Consider the following 20,303-nt stretch of genomic DNA (forward strand, 5'->3'; position numbering starts at 1 on the left):
CCACTTGAGTTTACAAAAATAATCGATTTGTTTTTATATCACATCCGACTGGAGGAAATTCAGCAGCTCTCACTACCGATTTTTAATCCTAATTTAATCATCATCTTCACCACGAGCATTTATGTTTATGTTCGCCGAATTGACATGAAAGCACTGACAAATATGAATATACTGTAGTCAACTTCATTAAAACGTTATTAACGTGCCTAAACTCAGTAATTCACCATTTCTACGCATGACAACACACTTTGTCCGTGTTTGGCTCTCTCGCCGCACAGTAAAGCGTTCCCGCATTGACGTCACTTCCGGCTTCCCCCAAAACCTCAAAATGAGTCGAAGGAATTTTCCCGCGATGTTCGAAATTATTGATATTTATCGGAACGGTATCGCTTTTTCTTTTTTAAACTGACGGTTCGAGATTACTAGTAGCCCACTATTTCATTGCACAACAGTTGTTGGGTTCGTGTCACAGGCTCTTTAAGGCCCTGACACACCAGGCAGAAATTCGCCCTTTTCGTTAGTCGGACGACAAAGCGTGCCCTATCGCCCAAACTCAATTTGGTGTGTCCCGCACCGTCGGCCGTGACACGCCTTATTTGGCCTTTCATGGCCGACGCACGGCCGATTCAACATGTTGGCAGTCGGACAAAGAAATCACTCTGATTGGCTGTTCAGCTAGCGAATCAGTGCATGAGAAGCGAAACGGTTGCTTGAGAATGTCTTCCACAAGCAACACTCCAATGGCTGATAGCTCCAGTACCGCACAAAACATGTTTTCGATGGACAAGAGTGAAAATGGAACGCACATGCTATTTGTTGTTTGTTTATATCACGTAGTCTGTTCTTCTTCTCTGTCTTCCGGTTGTTGCCTGTTTTTAATGACGAATACACACTACCGCCGCCTGCTGGTAAGGAGAGTTATTGCCACTCACGCATGCGCAGTTCGTACGTACTCGGCGGAAGTGTTTGCAGTTTGTTCCAGTGCGACACATGGCCAAGACGCAGGAGAACACGCCGACGCAACAGTCGGCGTCGGCGAGTTCTCTGGTGACTGCTTGGTGTGTCAGGGCATTTAAGCGCTTCCGGCAGGTGTAGCTCCTCAGACAGCTGCAGCTGGAACCTGCAATCACACACAAAATGCACACACAACCAGACGGCACCCCACGTGGTGTGGAGGGGTCGTCACAATACTGCCGTGTTATAGTCACAAAATACAATTAATCTAGTGTTTGTTAAAAAAAAATTGTCGTAAACAGCAGTATATTTTATTTTGTTAACACTGTAAACTTGACAGCTTTTTAACCCGCACGTCCTACTGGTTAAAGCACGTTATTAGACGTTTAGAGTAATTGCAATGCACGAAGATTGTGTTGCTTTTTAATGACTGTTTTAAAATGCCTTTTTGTTAATGTCTTTCATTTCTGTAAAGCACTTTTGAATGTGTTATATTTGATGAAAACATTTAAATATTAAGAGTACATACAAAATAGTGGGAAAGGAGAAGGTCAATGATATAAATATAGAATAGAAAATATCAAGAAGATACTGTAAGTGATGTGCAAAACAGACAAAACTAACAAGGCTTTATTCAAACATTAAAGAATACTTTAAGTTAAGGTCTTCTTGTAAATAAGAAAAAAGCTTTGGGGGTATCTATCTACAGATAAATATTAAGCCTGATAAAGTACTTAACGTCTAATATATTGCATGGTTTGTTTTGGAACTTGACAATCAACTTTCCTGCAATGTTAACTATGTTGAAGCACTTTTTTTAACCGCTATCATACATATGTATTATACTCTTATAGGATGTATGTAGATAGAATAATACATGTGCAGAATACCACAGTTTAATGCTGGAAGTATACACTCATATTGATAGATGTCTTGCAATGCACTGTTGAGGAACCTGTGACCCAAGTTTTTCATTCATTGCATAACTACACAGTAGTTGTGTATATGATATGTCCATAAACCTTAGAAAATCTTGAAAGGGGAGTGCAAAATAGCAATTATATACAGTCTATAATGAAGGATTAGAGAATAACGAGTAATGAATATGCTTTATAGGGATCTGCAGATAAATATTTAGTCTTCTCAAGCACCCACTACCAAATATCTCGCCTGATTGTTGGCACTTGACAATCACCTTCACTGAATCTTACTCAGGTGTAACTAAAGTCTGCTTTAAGGGTTGTTTATATTTCACATCATTAATCCAAATCTGTGAAGTAACTAAAATAAATGTAGTGGAGTAAAAATGCCATGGTTAACATTAAAGAAAGCCCTCAGGATTATAAAAGACCCCCATCACCCCAGCCACAAACTGTTCTGTCTGCTGCCGTCTGGCAGGCGGTACGTGATCTGCCCTCGCTCAAGGGAAAACCTCCAGCTTGACTTGAGACCTCCCTCGTGATAAATAAATGTAATTTATAATGAAGCCAGCTGCAAGGGATCATTGATCCACCTGGGGGTGCAGTGGGGTTCCAAAGTGGAGCTCATGTGAAATAAAGTCAGATACAGTACGCTGGATGTACAGCGGAACTTTGTTAAGATCCATATGTCACGGATATCATACTCTGTGCTAAATAAGAGACATGTAATCATTTACAAAACATCACCATGTTGTTATTTAACAAAATAATGTTGTTTAGTCGGAAAAAACGAACGGGAGGAAATGCAGCCCGGCTCTCGATTTTTAATCCTAATTTAATTATCATCTTCACCACGATTATTTATGTTTATGTTCGCCGAATTGACATGAAATCACTGAAACATATGAATATACTGTATTCAACTTCATTAAAACGTTATTAACGTGCCTAAACTCAGTAATTCACTAAAAATATTTATATTTTAATGGAGCCTCGTCACGCGGAGGGATCCTGATCTGCATGAAGGGTGTTATTTTCCCCATAAGGAACAAGTCGCTGCAAATTATCCCGCTTATTACATGGCCACATTCTCAACAAAGTAACGACATGACTCCCAATATTAATTGAAATGCTTTTATGGATTTAGAAAATGTTTTTATTGATTTAAAAAATAGTTGTATGATTTGATTTAAATTGACATGCATCCGCTAAGAAAAATAGTCCGTTGTTACCGTCTTTTAAACAGTCTGAATGAAACGCCAGTTCTCAGCTTTGTATTTACACAACTAATGGCCCATCAACCACAGGTCTCTCCCCCCCTGATCTTTCTTCTCCAGCAGCTAAATTAACTGTAGGTTACTCTGAGTGACAAGCTTACAGTTAGACACAACACTGTCATTGCAAGTGACCCTCAGTTAGTTGACTTTTATGTTCAACTGCTAAATTCGTTACTGATAAAAAAAAAGGGCTTCTACTCTACCTAATTACTTTAACACTAGAACCGCCAGAGGTTTTTGTATAGGCCTACTTAAAACCGTCAAATCCCGCTATTAGAATGCAATTTTTAACAACATAGGGTGCAACCAAGCGGCAAACTCTGTGGAAGAGCCGGGACGCCAATACGGAAGTGGCACACACTGCAGTTCATATATTGGCCGATAGGGACTGACTGCAGAAAGGAGCAATTTCCATAGACCCCCATGTTAAAATGCCCAACTTTACAGCAGAAAAAAACATGTTTCTACCCATGGATGCAATAAATATTATGATGAATATAGTTAGATTCCACCTTCAGGATTATGGATCTGTGAGTGAATTGTTTTCTAACAAGACCCTTTTATTTATATTAGGTCTTAAAGTTTTTGCATAAATTAGGGCGTGGTCACATTGAGTGACGGCTCTGTGAAGTGACTGCTGCTGTTAGCTTCTTGTCTCTCTGCTAGCTGCCCCGTGAAGCTACAGGCACTCTGCCTGTTCAGCACATCCAGGGAACACAACTTGTCCCCAGCCGTGTTTGTTTGTTCTTCATGCTTATATATCGGACTATTGTGACTCTCTCTGCGGTTGAAACAGACGGTGCATGAATGCGGTTTTGCGGTAAGTGAAATTCGAGTACTTATTTATGTGTTAATGATTTCAATCAACTACGTAATTAATGTTACGGGTTGGGTTAGCGTGTAAGCCAGTGGTAGCTACATCGGTGCTAACGATGCTAATAGTAGCCTCCAAGTTAAAATCATAGACTATATTTATAAAGGTTAAAATGAAATAGACAAGTGTTAAGCGTTAAGTGGGATAATACTGTTGAACAAACGGCTTCTGTTTGAGGTTGATAAAATAAGGTCATCCTTGTAATTTAGAGAGATGATTATTATGTAGGTAGGAACTGTATGCATGCTAAGGTTAAACAAGTATGTAGACAAGCTAATGTCGAAGTAGTGTATGTGAAATCAACCTCACAACAAGATGTGTGTATATTACAATTATTAACAGTGTTGCGTGTAACGCGTTACAAAAGTAACTTAGTTACAGTAATATATTACTTTTTGCTGTAACGAAGTAATGTAATTCATTACTAATGAAATTTGGGTAATATATTACCCGCTACAATGCTCAGTAACGCAGTTACAACACATTTTAACCCGAAATTAAATGGTGTTTTGTTGAATGTACTAACATAGCTAGACATTCCGAAAAATTGTGCGGGTAGATTAGTAAACCTGGTGTGTTTACCCTTCAGGCTTCGCGTCGGGATCTTCGGGGCAGTTGAATGTTATGCACCCTCTATTCAAAAAAGAGAACAGAGCGAAAAATACAAACAACAAATTGTGTCAGGTGCGCCTGACCTGCTCCGCTGCGCGTGCATCATTTCAAAAGTGCTTCCAGCCGTGACACACATCTGTGGATAATCAAATACGAAAATGGTTAAAGCAACCATCACTAAACGCCAGCAACACTGCATCTACTGCAGACAGTAGCAACAGGTCAGATGGGGACATCACGTTACCCTCCGTTGTGGACACTAGCTTACTCCCGCCTGACTCGCTGCCCTCGCCCCCGGAGCAGCAGTCTTTGTCGCCCGAAACTACGTCGCCCCTCTGCGGCCCGCAGGTGCCAGGATACCACGGCAAAACAGAGCCTGCCCAGGTATGTCTAAGTACCCGCATGTACAGTGGGGTTAGGCGGTCATTTTGCAGCTCGTGGTATAAAAATAGACAATGGAATATGCATGTGAAAATAGAGCCATATTCTGCCATGCCTGTATAAATGTTGGGTCAAAAATAATGCATACAAAGCACAGATGCCTTCACCACGAATGGCTACAAAAAGATCTCATATCCCAAGCTTATCAACGAGCTAATGTTGCAGCTGAAATGTTCTCCAGGTCACAAAGTCAACCTCACATGATGATGTGATACCAGTTTTTAAGCACAGTAAATATTCTCTTCCCAGAGATGGGACCAAGGTGATGATTAGTACATGGTTTTAATAATACTTTTGCTTTTCAATGTTTGCCATTTCAAACCATGAGCTGGTTCAAATAATATTTGCCTTGATTTACAATATGTTCTCATTTGTTTTATCAGGACAGTTTTGAAGCTTTTGTGCTTTTCTTTGCTATAGTCCACTTTGCACTATATGAGATATTTCAGGATTGCACTTTTAACTCACTTGAAATGTTCTCACTTGCTTGGTTTCAAAACATAACAAATGCCATAATCTGTTCATTGGGGACCATCAATGCTATTTTTCATTGCTGTTGCCCGCCACTATTGCTCATGCAAACCTACTACCTATTACCCCTGGAACTGGGCCTGTACACGGCCATATATTAAACAAACTACAGAGCCCAATCCGTGTCCTGTTATGGTTTACTTCCTCTCTGCCTTTTTCTGGTGATTTACCTGACGTCCAGCGCTTCGTCTTTTAACCTCTTTTCCTTTCTCTTTCTTGATCCTCCTTAGAAATCTTCATTATAGTCCTTGACAGTGGCCTGCACTGCTGTATTAACAACGTGTCACATGTTAAGAATTTACAATCAGAATCGAGTATTCAACTAAGCCGTGTAATAAAAGTTGTTAGTAGCCTTAAGGACCTACAGTTGTTATGCTATACCACATTGCCCTTCACTGGATGTACAATAACTACATTTTAGCATTTAAAATACCTGGCCATTCTTTTGCGGTTATTTTGGTGAAAGTAACTAAAAAGTAACTAAAGTAGTGTAACTCATTACATTTCAGAGACAGTAATATTGTAATGTAACTTATTACTTTCAAAAGAGAGTAATAAGTAATATGTAATATATTACATTTTGCAAGTAACTTGCCCAACACTGATTATTAATGTCATATTTCAAGATGATTACTTAGATATTACAATATGGTTGGTTGAGCTGGAGTTCATTATTGAGCTTACACGTTAACTTCACAGTCATCTGAAGAACAAACCCAAACCTTGTTGTTTTTATGAATTGTATTACCAAATTGGTATCAAATAAACAGCAAGCATTGGTAACACACCTTCCAAAGTTACAGTAAAATAAAAAGGACCCTGACTCGGACAATACACAATCCAACATGTTCAACAGAAGAGAATCAGTTATATTGTTTGTACACATGGTACTTTACATATATATCTGTTTGTTTAAGGTGTCCAGGTGATGCAGACAGGCTGGACCAGAGAGTGAGAGACAGAACTGGACTCCTCACAGCAGTGAACTTCAGCACAGGAACAAATACTAATTTTTTCATACTGTACAAAAAATCAAGAAAGTATTGACTTTAATACACTGATATACATTCCATTAAACAATATTAGATCACCTACACACCAGTGAAGTTGAGGGTTTTTTCTGTGCAAAAAGTTACATTTAGATGTTAACAAGCAATATGATTTTGTCAGCTTTCTAATTTAATGTATTAAAGGCAAAGATATTTAACACATAGTGAGAACTGCTACTATTTATCTCTCAATATTGTCTGTAAAAAACGTTGTAAAAGTGATTCTTTCAGTGAGACAACAGAGCAAGCTTCTACAGTTGCACTACGTTTTGATAACAGTTAAATATTATTTTGATAACATATATTTCAATGTTGATGAACTTCATACTTTTCATTCATAATCTGATTGTCTTTGTAGCTCACTGTTGAAATAAAAAAAAAACATTACAATTACAAAATAATTATATCTACAGCCCCCAAACACACAAACACACCGCTTTCATAAATAACACACTTGTTCTGCAATAATATGTTTTATGTTTCCTGTAATGTTTGTTAGGAAAGGACATGCCTGAAAGACACATCATGTTCTCCTTCTCTGAGGGTCAAGAAGAACATCCAAGAGGAACATTAAAAGCTGATGTTATGAGATTGTAAGACCAGTACACTAAGAAACTACTTTTATTGTAAAAACAGTCAGCTGATCAAATGCACCTATTTCCACATCTACACTCCATCCGCTGATTATTTCTATTTGCCTCGCTTTGTGAGCTTCACATCACTTGTGCCTTGTACCGCAGAGTTTGCAACGTCACAAATAAATAGGGCCAATCTTCAGTCAGATGTGAATGAGTAATCTAACATTTTCAGTAAGAATAATGGACAAAAGGAGTGCAAACACAAATACAATTTATTGAAATGTGAACCAAAACTTAATCAAACATGTTTTAAATAAAAAGCACATATGGACAGAAGGTGTAAAACTATTAAATGTATAAGTAAACACATTTAGTCAAATAAAGTGACAGATTAGGCCTGTGCAGTTGGTATCAGCTTTGCCCAGCATGGGCTCCTCCATCAGGCCTGGACCTCCTCGCTGAGGAAAGACCCTCAGTCCTCTCCAAACCAACAGACAGGACGTCCATCACACGGAGGTTTCTCCCTGAAGTCTCTGCAGCTTTCTGGACACCACGCTGTCTCAATCCGTCCACACTGAATATGAGAGGGGATAAATGAAAATAACAAATGCTTTAGACAATAAGAAACATAAAGTTGACTGTTGAGTTGCTCAGTTTTTTTAGATTGTCAATACTATTACTGTATAACTAATATATCAGGTTAAGAGGCACATTCAAATAAAGATTGGTCTTTAAATACATGTTGTCTTTTGAATTGTTTGTCTAAAGCCAAGGATCTAGAACTGGTACTTAGTTTTAATGATACAGTCTGGTTATTATAATAATAATAATAAATGGGATTTATATCGCGCTTTTCTAGACCCAAAGACGCTTTACATTACGAGTAAGATCGACAAACAAAAACAAAACAAAAACAGAAAAGCAGTCAGGAGGATGTTGGTTCAGAGGGGGGAGGGGCGGGTTTAAGGATAAGCAGAGTTGAAGAGGTGGGTTTTGAGACGGGACTGGAACAGGGTGAGGGAATCAGACTCACGGAGGTCTTGGGGGAGGGAGTTCCAGAGCTTCGGGGCTGCTACAGAGAAGGCTCTGTCCCCGAAGCTCCGGAGTTTGGCCTTGGGGATTGAGAGCAAACTGGCTGAGGTGGATCTGAGGGACCGGGGTGGTTGGTAGAGGATTAGGAGGTCAGTGAGGTAGGGGGGGGGCCAGATGGTGGAGGGCTTTATAGGTGAGGACCAGGAGTTTGTAGTGAATGCGGTGTGAGACGGGGAGCCAGTGGAGTTCTTTGAGGACCGGGGTGATGTGATGCCATGATTTGGTGTGGGTGAGGAGTCTGGCGGCTGTGTTCTGGACACGCTGGAGTCTGTTGAGGGATGTTGTGCTGATGCCGAAGAGGAGTGAGTTGCAATAGTCAAGGCGGGAGGAGATGAAGGCGTGAATGAGTCGCTCAGCTGCGAGGCGGGTGAGAGAAGGACGGAGTTTGGCGATATTGCGGAGGTGGAAAAATGATTATGCTGTTTGGAGGAGGCCTCACAGGTAAGAGCACTAACTAGCTACCATCACATGTACTTTAGCTTGACTTAAATGTATTAAACGTATAATTAAGTGATATCAAAATATAAATAACTAATGTCATGCAAACCTTAATATTTGCTTGATTCCAGTGTTGAATTTAGCACAATTGCATACAAACGTTAAGGGATTTTAAGATTCTGAAGTATTATGCTTAAAACTCAATAACTTTATAGTTATATTTATAGTTTTGCCGAATAGTTTCATGTCCGCTTACCTTAGAAACGTAAAATGCCATGGCAGTGTGCAGATGGGGAGCATGTTAGCTTAGCTTGGTAGCTTCAGCTAGCTCTGGAACTTTCAGCTCGGTGGCAGCCATGGCAGCAGGTCCCGCCTCGGCTCTGCCTCTTTGCCCTTATTTGAAGCAGGCTGGAGAAGGAGGGAGTTGAACTCTGACGTCACTGTCGAGCCGTTAGTGGCCGACTCCGCCTACTAAGGGCTTCTCGGCAACTCTGAAGAATCCTATGGGTGACGTCACGGACCCTACGTCCATTTATATATACAGTCTATGTGTGCAACATAACACACTTTCAGGAAAAGTCAAGGACTGGGAGACTTTAATATTTTATTGAAAAAAAGTTACATTGCACACACACAACACACATCACACAAATTGACCCGATTGGCGGTTTTAGTGTTAAATAAACTCACTAATTAATTAAACCAGTTCAATACGCATTATTCTTATTCTTATCATTCTTTATGAGCGCAGAAATAGTCTTAAAATCAGATCTGTTTTTTGAATGAAATCTGACAGCAGGCAGTTAGCTCTGATCACCTATGACAAATGCGCCGCACCTAATCGCTGGCTGATCAGCCAAAGAGCTACCTCTATACCAATCAAACTGTAGACGGTGTGAAAGCACCTATTGTTTTAAATAATGGTCGGAATGTGACCTGTGAGCCTTCTGAATTACCGTGGGACAGCACATTCTAAACTAAAATGTTCAATCAATAAAGTAACATCTTATCTTATCTTAATAATATCTTCATATTAATAATAATAATAAATCATACAGTATGTGTCTGAAAGGGAGCAGGAGGAAGCAAACACAAAAATATACTGCATATTAAAGCAAACGATTGTAAAGGTAAAAGTATGAGCATAACAAATAAAGAAGTGTAATGTAAACATTTACATTATTATTATTATTATTTAATATATAAAAACTATATATTATTGAATTTCGAGATTAGATATACTTTAGTTGATCTAAAATATTGATGTGTTCAAATGCTCTTCAAAACACAACTGAAAGTCCATGAAACTTGTCTTTCTGTATTTTTGAATGAAGCGCCATCTCCTGGTTAAAACCTGAAATAAAAAATCTGGCAACGTTCTCTTGGAAAATAGTGGGAGGGCTTAACATTCCTCGATACTGGTTTTAGGCAGGTCGTAGGCAGGAAGCTATAAACTGGAGTCTGAAATGAGGTGCTACATCTGTATATCATATTCCAATCACTTATAGACTCTTATGCACTATTTCACTTTTTACTATTTTTCTTTTTGTATTTACTTGCACTATTCTTTCTGTTTATCTGTTTTATTGTGTTGCACTGTTGGAGGAGCCTGCGACCTAAGAGGGGGGGGGGGGGGGGGTAGGACATGTTCGATTCCTGTTTTGAACAGTGTGCTGTCGATGGGTTTCATTCCATTTCAGAGTGCTTTTTGACGCTCCGTGTAAACTTTGCGCACTGCCACTCCAACATACAATCACAGAGCTAATGAGTAACTAATGTAATTTTTACATTAATTGTTTCCGTGGTGCAGACACGTAAATGTAGCAGAGTCCGTGACTCCACCACCGCGGTGTTAAGGAGTCGTGGTGGAGTCACGTATTCTTGTGAGACCAGGTTGCTCATGCAATAGAGGATGTGCGTAAAATAGCCGGTGCTGGCATTATTTAAACTACACAGGATCCTATCGAAAGAACCCATTGGTCGATTTGGGTGATTGACACCTTTTTTGAAACGTTAGAGCCAATAGAATCGAGTGGCAGTTAGTAAATCGGGCTAAACGCCTACTTGGAGGAGGGAGAGGTTTGCGTAAACCTCGTGGGAGACCGCATTAGTGCCGGACTGCGAAACTTTATACCTACTCTGCTGCCATGAATGTAATGATAGATTATCAGGAACAATTCTAAAGTGACTAAGAGACATTGGATTAACCTTGAGCAGCGTTTTTATTCCCTTGAACACGACTTTTGATCACAAAACAGCAACGGTAAGATATCATTATTGTTATGGTTTTGAAAACTGTTGTTGTTTTCTTGCTCTGTTCTGGCTGCTAGCTCAGTGAGTTCTTGTCGTGCAGTGATGATACTTATACCAATGTAATCTGTGGAGTATCAGCTTTTGGGTGATATGTGGTTTGTGCAGAACATATTACGTTTTAAAGATCGTTTTAGCTAGTTAGCACTGGAAGTAGCATCAGCCCGTTTTCGCTAAGGGCTAATGCTAACGCTTCTTGTGAGACTTGTGTTTTTTTTTCCGCAAAAATGGCTTGTATCGCCAGGTTTCTTCCCGTTAATTGAGTATGAGTCATTCATAGGTTTTTAAATATTAAGAAGCCCCCAGACGCTGTCTCCTGCAGTGACGCGTTTTCCCCCCCGGTAGCCTACCGGTGTAGAACAGGTTAAACTTCTTTCGACCATTTAAAACTGGAAATGTTTCCACACAAAATCATGACAACACATTATGGCTAGCTGTTCATGGAAATAGAACAATCAATCAACTGGAACATGAATATTTATTTTAAATGTAATCAGGTAAAAATATCCTTTGCTTTAAAACTCTATCCTTCCTTTCTTCTTCCAGCCTCTCATCCTCTGTGTCAGGGTTTGAGCTTTGTTCCTGTGAAACAATATAATCCTGTAATGTGATCAGAGGCAACTTTCCTTTTTAATTACAATTTATGATCTTCTGGTTCGAGCCATGACATCATCCTTCTTCAAAGTTCGCTCTGAAGACTTCCCAGAGGAGGGGAGCTGGGTCACCCCAAAATAGAAAAACAATAACTCTCTGAAAGGATTAGATGACACCAAGAAGCAATCTGGCGCTGATCAAGTGAATTCCATCACAAGTTTGCAACAATAGCCTCACACACATGCACACACAGTCAAGGACCCGAGGTCAGCCCCGAGAGCAGACCAGGTGTTGTGAAAGGTTGTGCTACAGGAAACAGTCGATCAAAGACGACCTTCCTTTAATCTTTTCTCTACTCTTTTCTTCTTACCTCCAAATAAACAATGGCGGTAGGGTAATGAGGCCCCTGGGTGTTCTAAGGACACGAGATGAGAAGGAGACCTGGTCACACAGAACGTATAAAAACCCGGAGACATGAGGAGAGGCGAGGGCCCAGCCACCTCATTAGGGAACCATGAACGATCGTGGCAGCTATTATTTCCCTCTGCTAACGACTGCCGGCCCCTCCACACACACTGACACACATGAACACATAAATACGGACACACTTGTAGCATGAGCGAGCAGACAAACATGCCAAAACACAGAGGAGACATTAAAAGCAGAGTGTGATGCTGTTCAATATTATAAATCTTTTTTTAATGGTCGGCAAAGAGAGAAGGAGACAGAAAGAGAGGGCAATTAAGAAAGTGAGAGGTGCCTAGGGGCCCGCAATGCCATGAAGGATATTTTTATACTTAAATTATTAACATGGATTTCATAGAGAATTAGAAATACTCTATTACTTTACGATTTATTTTTGTTGGATTTAAAAATAAAGGGCTTTATGACGTGCATACTAGGGAGAAAATGACATGGCACAAAAATAAGGCTTATCAGGTTTAAACACAATCTTGGGTCTACATTTACGGTACATTTAAGCAGTATTTACAACAACTTTGGAAACTAATGCTTAATTAATTAAGTAATCCTTTGCAATAGATATCTACAGTAACAAGATTTAGGTATCGGAAACATAAGATATGCACATTTTCAGGTTCACATTTGTAAGTTGTGCCTCTACTGTGACATGTCTCCATGCTTTAATGTTCAAAAAGCTCTTTATTTTTCTCATACTGCCTGTGCAGCACCTATCACCAGAATGCGTGACTCCACCACGACTCCTTAATCCAATCCAATCCAACTTTATTTATATAGCACTTTAAAACCTTCAGACCAAAGTGCTGTACAGATATGGGATTAGTTTTGTATCATAAAGATGAAGCAACACTTTCTCAGAATAAAGCAAAACTATGAGTTTAAAAGAAAAAAAAACTAAGTCAAGCAAAATAAAATAAATTTCAAAAATAAACCAACTATAAGTTGCAAACAAATCATTTGTGTAATCATGTAAACTATAAGTATTTTTTCTTTGTTTTAACATAGGTTTTTGTTTGCAGTTCTTGTTTCTTCTTTCTCAATGATCAGACTTTTGCTCTCGCTGCAGCTTTCTCGTTTGCGCTCCCTCGTTTTTGGTTTGAGATTTTGACACAAACATCCCAGGTGGGCGGGACTTTCAGGGGTGTGTCCCCATTGGCTACTCAGTTTTTGAGTGACAGCCCACTACACTACCGATCATACAGTGCAACTCATGCAGCAAACTCCGGAGTCCACTCGGCCACATTAGTGTCGGTGTCTCCTGGGGAGTTTCATGAACATATCGGACTTCTCTTATGGACTGCTGTGCATTATACTTGTGATGTGTAGTTCATACTTTATTCCAACTTTAAATATTTTAATACCTGAACACACTGCTGCTGTTAAATAATTTCCCAATTTGGGATTGATAAAGTGTCTTGTCTATTTATTTTATAGATTAAAAAAACACATCTATATATTTTCAAGCTAAAGGTGATACACAATATAAAATGTATACTATTATTTTTCAAAGACATGTTACATTTCAAAAGCATATATTGCTATGTTTAGGACAAACAATTAAAGACTGCTTTAATTTAACAAATTCTGCAATATAAAAGTGGCAGATTTGCTTTATTTAACAGACCAGACCTAGGCTGCATACCAACACAATTAGGAACATGCTCACATCTTACTATGTTGGTCTGAAGAGCTGAAGCATTCACACACAATGGATAAAACCAGTGTTGTTTCATTCTATATCCTGTGAGAAAATTATATACATTTAGCATTAAAAATTCGACATACTATTCCTAGCCTGAGGAAGATATGAATAATCAACAGATTTGAATGGAATCTCTAACATTTTAATGTAGAATAAAGACAAAAGAGTGATTATACAAATTACATTTATTGAAATTTGAACCAGAATATGAAGTCTCAAAGAATGTTTTAAATAAAAGGACATAAAACAAAAAGGTGGATAATAATAAAATATATTAAATGTATATGTAAAGACATTTGGTCAAATGAAATGACACTGAGCAAGTGATAACAGTAACGCCAGTGTGGATGAAGCTGGTGCAGTTCTTTCTTCATGCCCCCCTCCGTGCTGTCCCCTCAGAGGAAGTGGGAAAACGGGATAAGACCTCTGGACGCCACGCTGTCTCAATGATCCACACTGTTAATATGAGAGGAAAATAAATGTTTTAGGAAATGAAAAATATGAAGTTAACAAACAAAACACAGCTCAGGGGCAGTCATGGACGGTAGGTTTTCCTACAAAGTTAACTCAGCCTCCGTTGATTTTCATATCAAATTAGCGTGTTAATAAAATAAGCTATCATGGCTTATACTTGCATATCCAAACAGAATCATGAAAGCCTGTTGGTAGAGTCAGGCACGCCGCACACACGAGTCAGTTTGAGTGTGTGCGCCGGTGTTACAGTATAAGTTGAGTCATGACAACTGGCGACATTCTATTATTTTCGTCATAGGACTCCGGGGCGGGTACATTGAGGACCCATTGTTGACTTACCAGGAAAGAAACATCGTTTGTCGTTTACGTTCATCTTTTGCTATATCTGCCTTCCTAAGATCACTTTGCTGCACATTCAGTACTCGTATGTGAGGTTGTGGGTGAGAGTCCGATATCGTGACGCTTACAGGGAGGTATCGAACATTACAAAGTAGGTGACTGTGTGGATGCCTGTTCAAAACATTGCAAACTTCAATAAATCATTTAAATTATATATTTGTGTCCGACTTTCATTTGTTCATCGTTCTTAATGTGATGTATAGTAGCTTTGATAGCTGTCCATACCTTGAGACAGCCTAAAAGTAAAACACAAGTTGTTTATTCACAGCCCGAACGCTCATCGAGATGACTGGATCAGTCATGAAAACTTGTGATCAGCTCCGATTAAATTGTGATATCAATTCTGTAGCTAACCTCCAGGGAGCACGTTTATTTTATGAAATACCTGTATCCCTCTCATCACAACAAGACTCTACACTGTGCAGGAAAAACAATTACATACATGAAAATAACCTTGATGCATGGGAATTAAACACACAAACTATCTTCCGTGGCTATACTGATATGTCACAGTAACGGTAAACCACAGAAAAGTAAGTCCAGCGGGGCACAAGTTGAATACATATAATACGGTAGTTCTATTATGCCTTTAAGCCTATACGTTTAACCCATAAGAACCCGGACCCATTTCTACTTTTGGGGAAATTAAGGGGAACGTCATTTAGACTAAATAGACACATTTCTGACAAGTAACCTCCCTAGTGTCAAATATCTGGGCTTTAATGGTAAAGTAACTCTTATTTATAACTTAATTAACAAGGATGATGTTTTAGTTTGCATTTGTTTGAACATACTATGAATTGAAGAATAAAAAATATGTTAACTAAATATAATTGAATCAGCTAAATTAACTGACCAGACCATAATCATATTTCTAATTGTGCATATCACTCCGGGTTTACTGTGAATGTTTAGGGTTAAAGTCCCGATGTGACACCATGTGTCACAGCAATATTTATGGCATTTGTTTCATATCAATTTCATCAAGAAATGTTTCCACAACAGGTTAAATGTAATCAGAATCAGAATACCTTTATTCATCCCACAGAGGGGACATTTACATTTGTTACAGCAGAAAAGAGCCGAAGACAGCTTAATGTTTAACAAATGACATGTCATGTAATTATTTTTATTCTTAAATGGCTTGAATATTAACTTTAGCAACAAAAAACCTTTCCAAATCTAGCTAGTTCTGTCACGTGTTTTAGCCTGACACATGGACATCTTGGACATGTTGTTATGGGAAGACAAAAGCAAATGACAAGGACCATGACCCCAGACTGTTCAGTGTGTGTCACTTTGGGACTTCATGAGATAAAAAAGGCTAAAGCTGTATAAGGAACTTTCCAGAACATTTACATTTCATGTGACACCCGTGTCTAAGCAATTATGTCTGCCTTCCGTATTCCTGTTGTTATTTACTTCCTCTCTGCCTTCTTCTGATGATTTATCTGTTAGTTTGTGTGTTTAATTCCCATGCATCAAGGTTATTTTCATGTATGTAATTGTTTTTCCTGCACAGTGTAGAGTCTTGTTGTGATGAGAGGGATACAGGTATTTCATAAAATAAACGTGCTCCCTGGAGGTTAGCTACAGAATTGATATCACAATTTAATCGGAGCTGATCACAAGTTGTCATGACTGATCCAGTCATCTCGATGAGCGTTCGGGCTGTGAATAAACAACTTGTGTTTTACTTTTAGGCTGTCTGAAGGTATGGACAGCTATCAAAGCTACTATACATCACATTAAGAACGATGAACAAATGAAAGTCGGACACAAATATATAATTTAAATGATTTATTGAAGTTTGCAATGTTTTGAACAGGCATCCACACAGTCACCTACTTTGTAATGTTCGATACCTCCCTGTAAGCGTCACGATATCGGACTCTCACCCACAACCTCACATACGAGTACTGAATGTGCAGCAAAGTGATCTTAGGAAGGCAGATATAGCAAAAGATGAACGTAAACGACAAACGATGTTTCTTTCCTGGTAAGTCAACAATGGGTCCTCAATGTACCCGCCCCGGATTCCTATGACGAAAATAATAGAATGTCGCCAGTTGTCATGACTCAACTTATACTGTAACACCGGTGTCTGAACGCTCACTTACTGCTAGCTTTGTAGCTAACAGTTAGGCGACTTAGCTTGCATTGTTATGGATCTAAAGGTAGCAAAAGCTAACTTTCATAGCACAGCTTTACTTCTCACTTACCACAATAAAGAAACAGACCGTATAGAACAGCACAAACAACACAAATGATCAATCCTTACATATATTTTCACTTGTAGAATTATAATAATTGAAATGCTGGTTCTTCTGCAGGTGTTATATCCACGCTCAGGCAGCCACTGCAGCTGCCTGCACTGTACAATCGCTGGAGGACTGGGCTGTCACTCAAAAACTGAGTAGCCAATGGGGACGCACCCCTGAAAGTCCCGCCCACCTGGGAGGTTTGTGTCAGAATCTCAAACAAAAAATGAGGGAGCGCAAAAGAGAAAGCTGCAGCGAGAGCAAAAGTCTGATCATTGAGAAAGAAGAAACAAGAACTGCAAACAAAAACCTATGTTAAAACAAAGAAAAAATACTTATAGTTTACATGATTACACAAATGATTTGTTTGCAACTTATTGTTTTATTTTTGAATTTTATTTTATTTTGCTTGACTCAGTTTTTTTTCTTCTTTTGAACTCATAGTTTTGCTTTATTCTGAGAAAGTGTTGCTTTATCTTTATGATACAAAACTAATCCCATATACAGAGAGATAAGCTCACAAAACATTAAATAAATAAATAAATACATTTCAACTAAAAGATACAAACACAAAAGAAACCAGAATAGACGTAATAATTAAAAAATAATAAACAGCCATATAATAAAAACAATAGACCACTAAAAGCAACATTCTACGAATGCTGTATTAATCATCTAAATAAAATTCAAGACTGCCTCAAGGACTTAAAAACGTGGATTACCTTACATTTTTTTATGTTAAACACGACCAAAACTGAAGTTATTGTACTTGGCCCAAAGAATCTACGAAACAAATTATCTAAAGATATACTAACTATGGATGGCATTAATTTGGCCTCCAGTAAGACTGTAAGGAATCTTTGTGTTATATTTGATCAGGATTTATCCTTTAACGCCCACATAAAATCAATTTCAAGGACCGCCTACTTCCATCTACGTAACATTGCAAAAATCAGGCATATCTTGCCTCAAAACGATGCAGAGAAACTAGTCCATGCATTTGTTACTTCAAGGCTGGATTATTGTAACTCCTTATTATCAGGGTGCACCAAGAAGTCAGTCAAGTCGCTTCAGCTGATTCAAAATGCTGCAGCTCGTGTACTAACCAGAGTTAGGAAAAGGGACCACATTACTCCTGTTCTGGCTGCCTTACACTGGCTCCCTATATAACACAGGATATAATTTAAAATTCTTCTTCTTGCCTACAAAGCCCTTAATGGGCAGGCGCCATCTTACCTTAAAGAACTCATTATACCCTACTGTCCTACTAGGGCATTGCGTCCCAAGAATACAGGGTTGTTGGTTGTTCCTAGAGTCTCTAAAAGTACAATGGGAGCCAGAGCCTTTTCTTATCAAGCTCCACTTTTGTGGAATCAGCTTCCAGTTTGTGTTCAGACGGCAGACACCCTATCCGTTTTTAAGAGTGCGCTTAAGACCTTCCTTTTTGATAAAGCTTATAGTTAGGGCTGATTAGATTCAGCCCCTAGTTTTGCTGATATAGGCTTAGTTTGTCGGGGGACATCTTACTTCTTCCTTTTCTCTGTCTATACCTGTGTACTCTCATGTTCCGATTAACCCAGCTTCCCCAAATTTCTTTCTTTTTGGTGTCTATATACGCCGGGATCCGGAGTCATCGATGATCCTGCGGTGCTGTGTCATGGATCGCGAGTCCTGGATCTTGAGTCGTGGCTGTGGTCCTGGATCATAAGTCCTGGATGGATATCCTCGTGGATTCATCTTCCTATTATACACACATGCATTTCCAAACATTTGGACTACCTATGTTGCAAATGTACTATCTTTTCAATTTACACACGGCATCTATTGCACGTCTGTCCGTCCTGGGAGAGGGATCCCTCCTCTGTTGCTCTCCCTGAGGTTTCTCCCATTTTTCCCTTTAAACTGTGGGGTTTTCTCCGGAAGTTTTTCCTTGTACGATGTGAGGGTCTAAGGACAGAGGGTGTCGAATTGTCATACTGATATTCTGTACAAACTGTGAAGTCCACTGAGACAAATGTAACATTTGTGATATTGGGCTATATAAATAAACATTGATTGATTGATTGATTGACTGTCTCCTAAAATGTACATTCCCACAGAACTAAACTGCATTCTCAATTACGTTTAGCTAGAAACTTATTTTCTCCCACGGTACATTCATTATGAACGTATCTCAATACGTTTATTTTCTACATATCTTCGCCATTTACTTATAATAATGATAATAGTCATTTATAAATATCATTTTAGAGCACACATTTGAAATCAGTAGTACTCTCATGAGCGAGGCAGAAAATAATAGTTTTAACATGCCAAAAAGCTGCTGTGTCGTTTATTGCACCTCAAACATTAAAACAAATCCAGAGTTACGTATTTATGTACTTCCTCTAAGAAGAAAAGACAGTAACAGAAGATCTATGTGACGCCAGATGTGGTGTTGTTAATGCGATATGATATCCGAAAAAAAATTCAGTTTAGGATGGCCGAAGACACTACACCACCCATAATCCCCAGCTATCGTTTGGGACTACAGTCCCGTTGACAAACCCCGTGATTAATCTTCAAGCTCTGGGTTTGGGTGTTGGATTGGCAGTGCGCCAAGCTTACGCCGAGCGTCAAGCTCTTGAAATGGAACGAAACCACGGAAGACTATTCAAAACTGGACTCGAACGCCCCCCGAGTATGGAATGCCATTTAAGCCAAAATTAAATAAATAAATATATACATATTTATATATAAATATGCCTATGAAATAAATTCTGAAATAAATAAATGAGGCAATAAATATGTATACATGTAAAACGAAAACGTCTTTTAAAACTACAATTCTCAGTAGAGACATGCCATAGAGAACATGTTGCGAAACACAATAGCCAGCATGTGTAGTTCTCGGGTATGGAATACCATTTAAGCCAAAATTAAATAAATACATAAATAATTAAATAAATACATATATATAAATATGCCTATGAAATAAATAAATGAGGCAATAAATATGTATACATGTACATTTAAATACACATTTATTTATTTCATGGGACTTTTATTTCATAATGACACATTTATTTATTTATTTCAAGAGACTTTTATTTCATAATGACACATTTATTTATTTCAAGAGACTTGTATTTCATAATGACACATTTATTTATTTCAAGAGACTCGTATTTCATAATGACATATTTATTTATTTCAGATGACTTGTATTTCATAATGACGCATTTATTTATTTCAGGTGACTTGTATTTCATGATGAGACATTTCCAATCCTTATATGCAAATGAACGGGGCGTGGTTAGCTCACAGGTCCAGACCAA

The 20,303-nt window shown here is 38.6% G+C and overlaps 1 long non-coding RNA gene across 1 annotated transcript in view; it reads right to left on the bottom strand.

Annotated features, from left to right (window-relative positions):
• The window catches only part of LOC307016478, a 37,251-nt gene extending 33,573 nt beyond the window's left edge, over window positions 1–3,678 (bottom strand). Inside the window, exon 1 of the long non-coding RNA XR_013801821.1 lies at window positions 3,459–3,678. This is a non-coding gene — a long non-coding RNA (uncharacterized lncRNA). The remainder of the gene's footprint in view (window positions 1–3,458) is intronic.
• Between the last annotated feature and the right edge of the window lie 16,625 nt (window positions 3,679–20,303).

Source organism: Notothenia rossii, assembly GCF_949606895.1.
Source record: "Notothenia rossii genome assembly, chromosome: 8".
Lineage (NCBI taxonomy): Eukaryota > Metazoa > Chordata > Actinopteri > Perciformes > Nototheniidae > Notothenia > Notothenia rossii.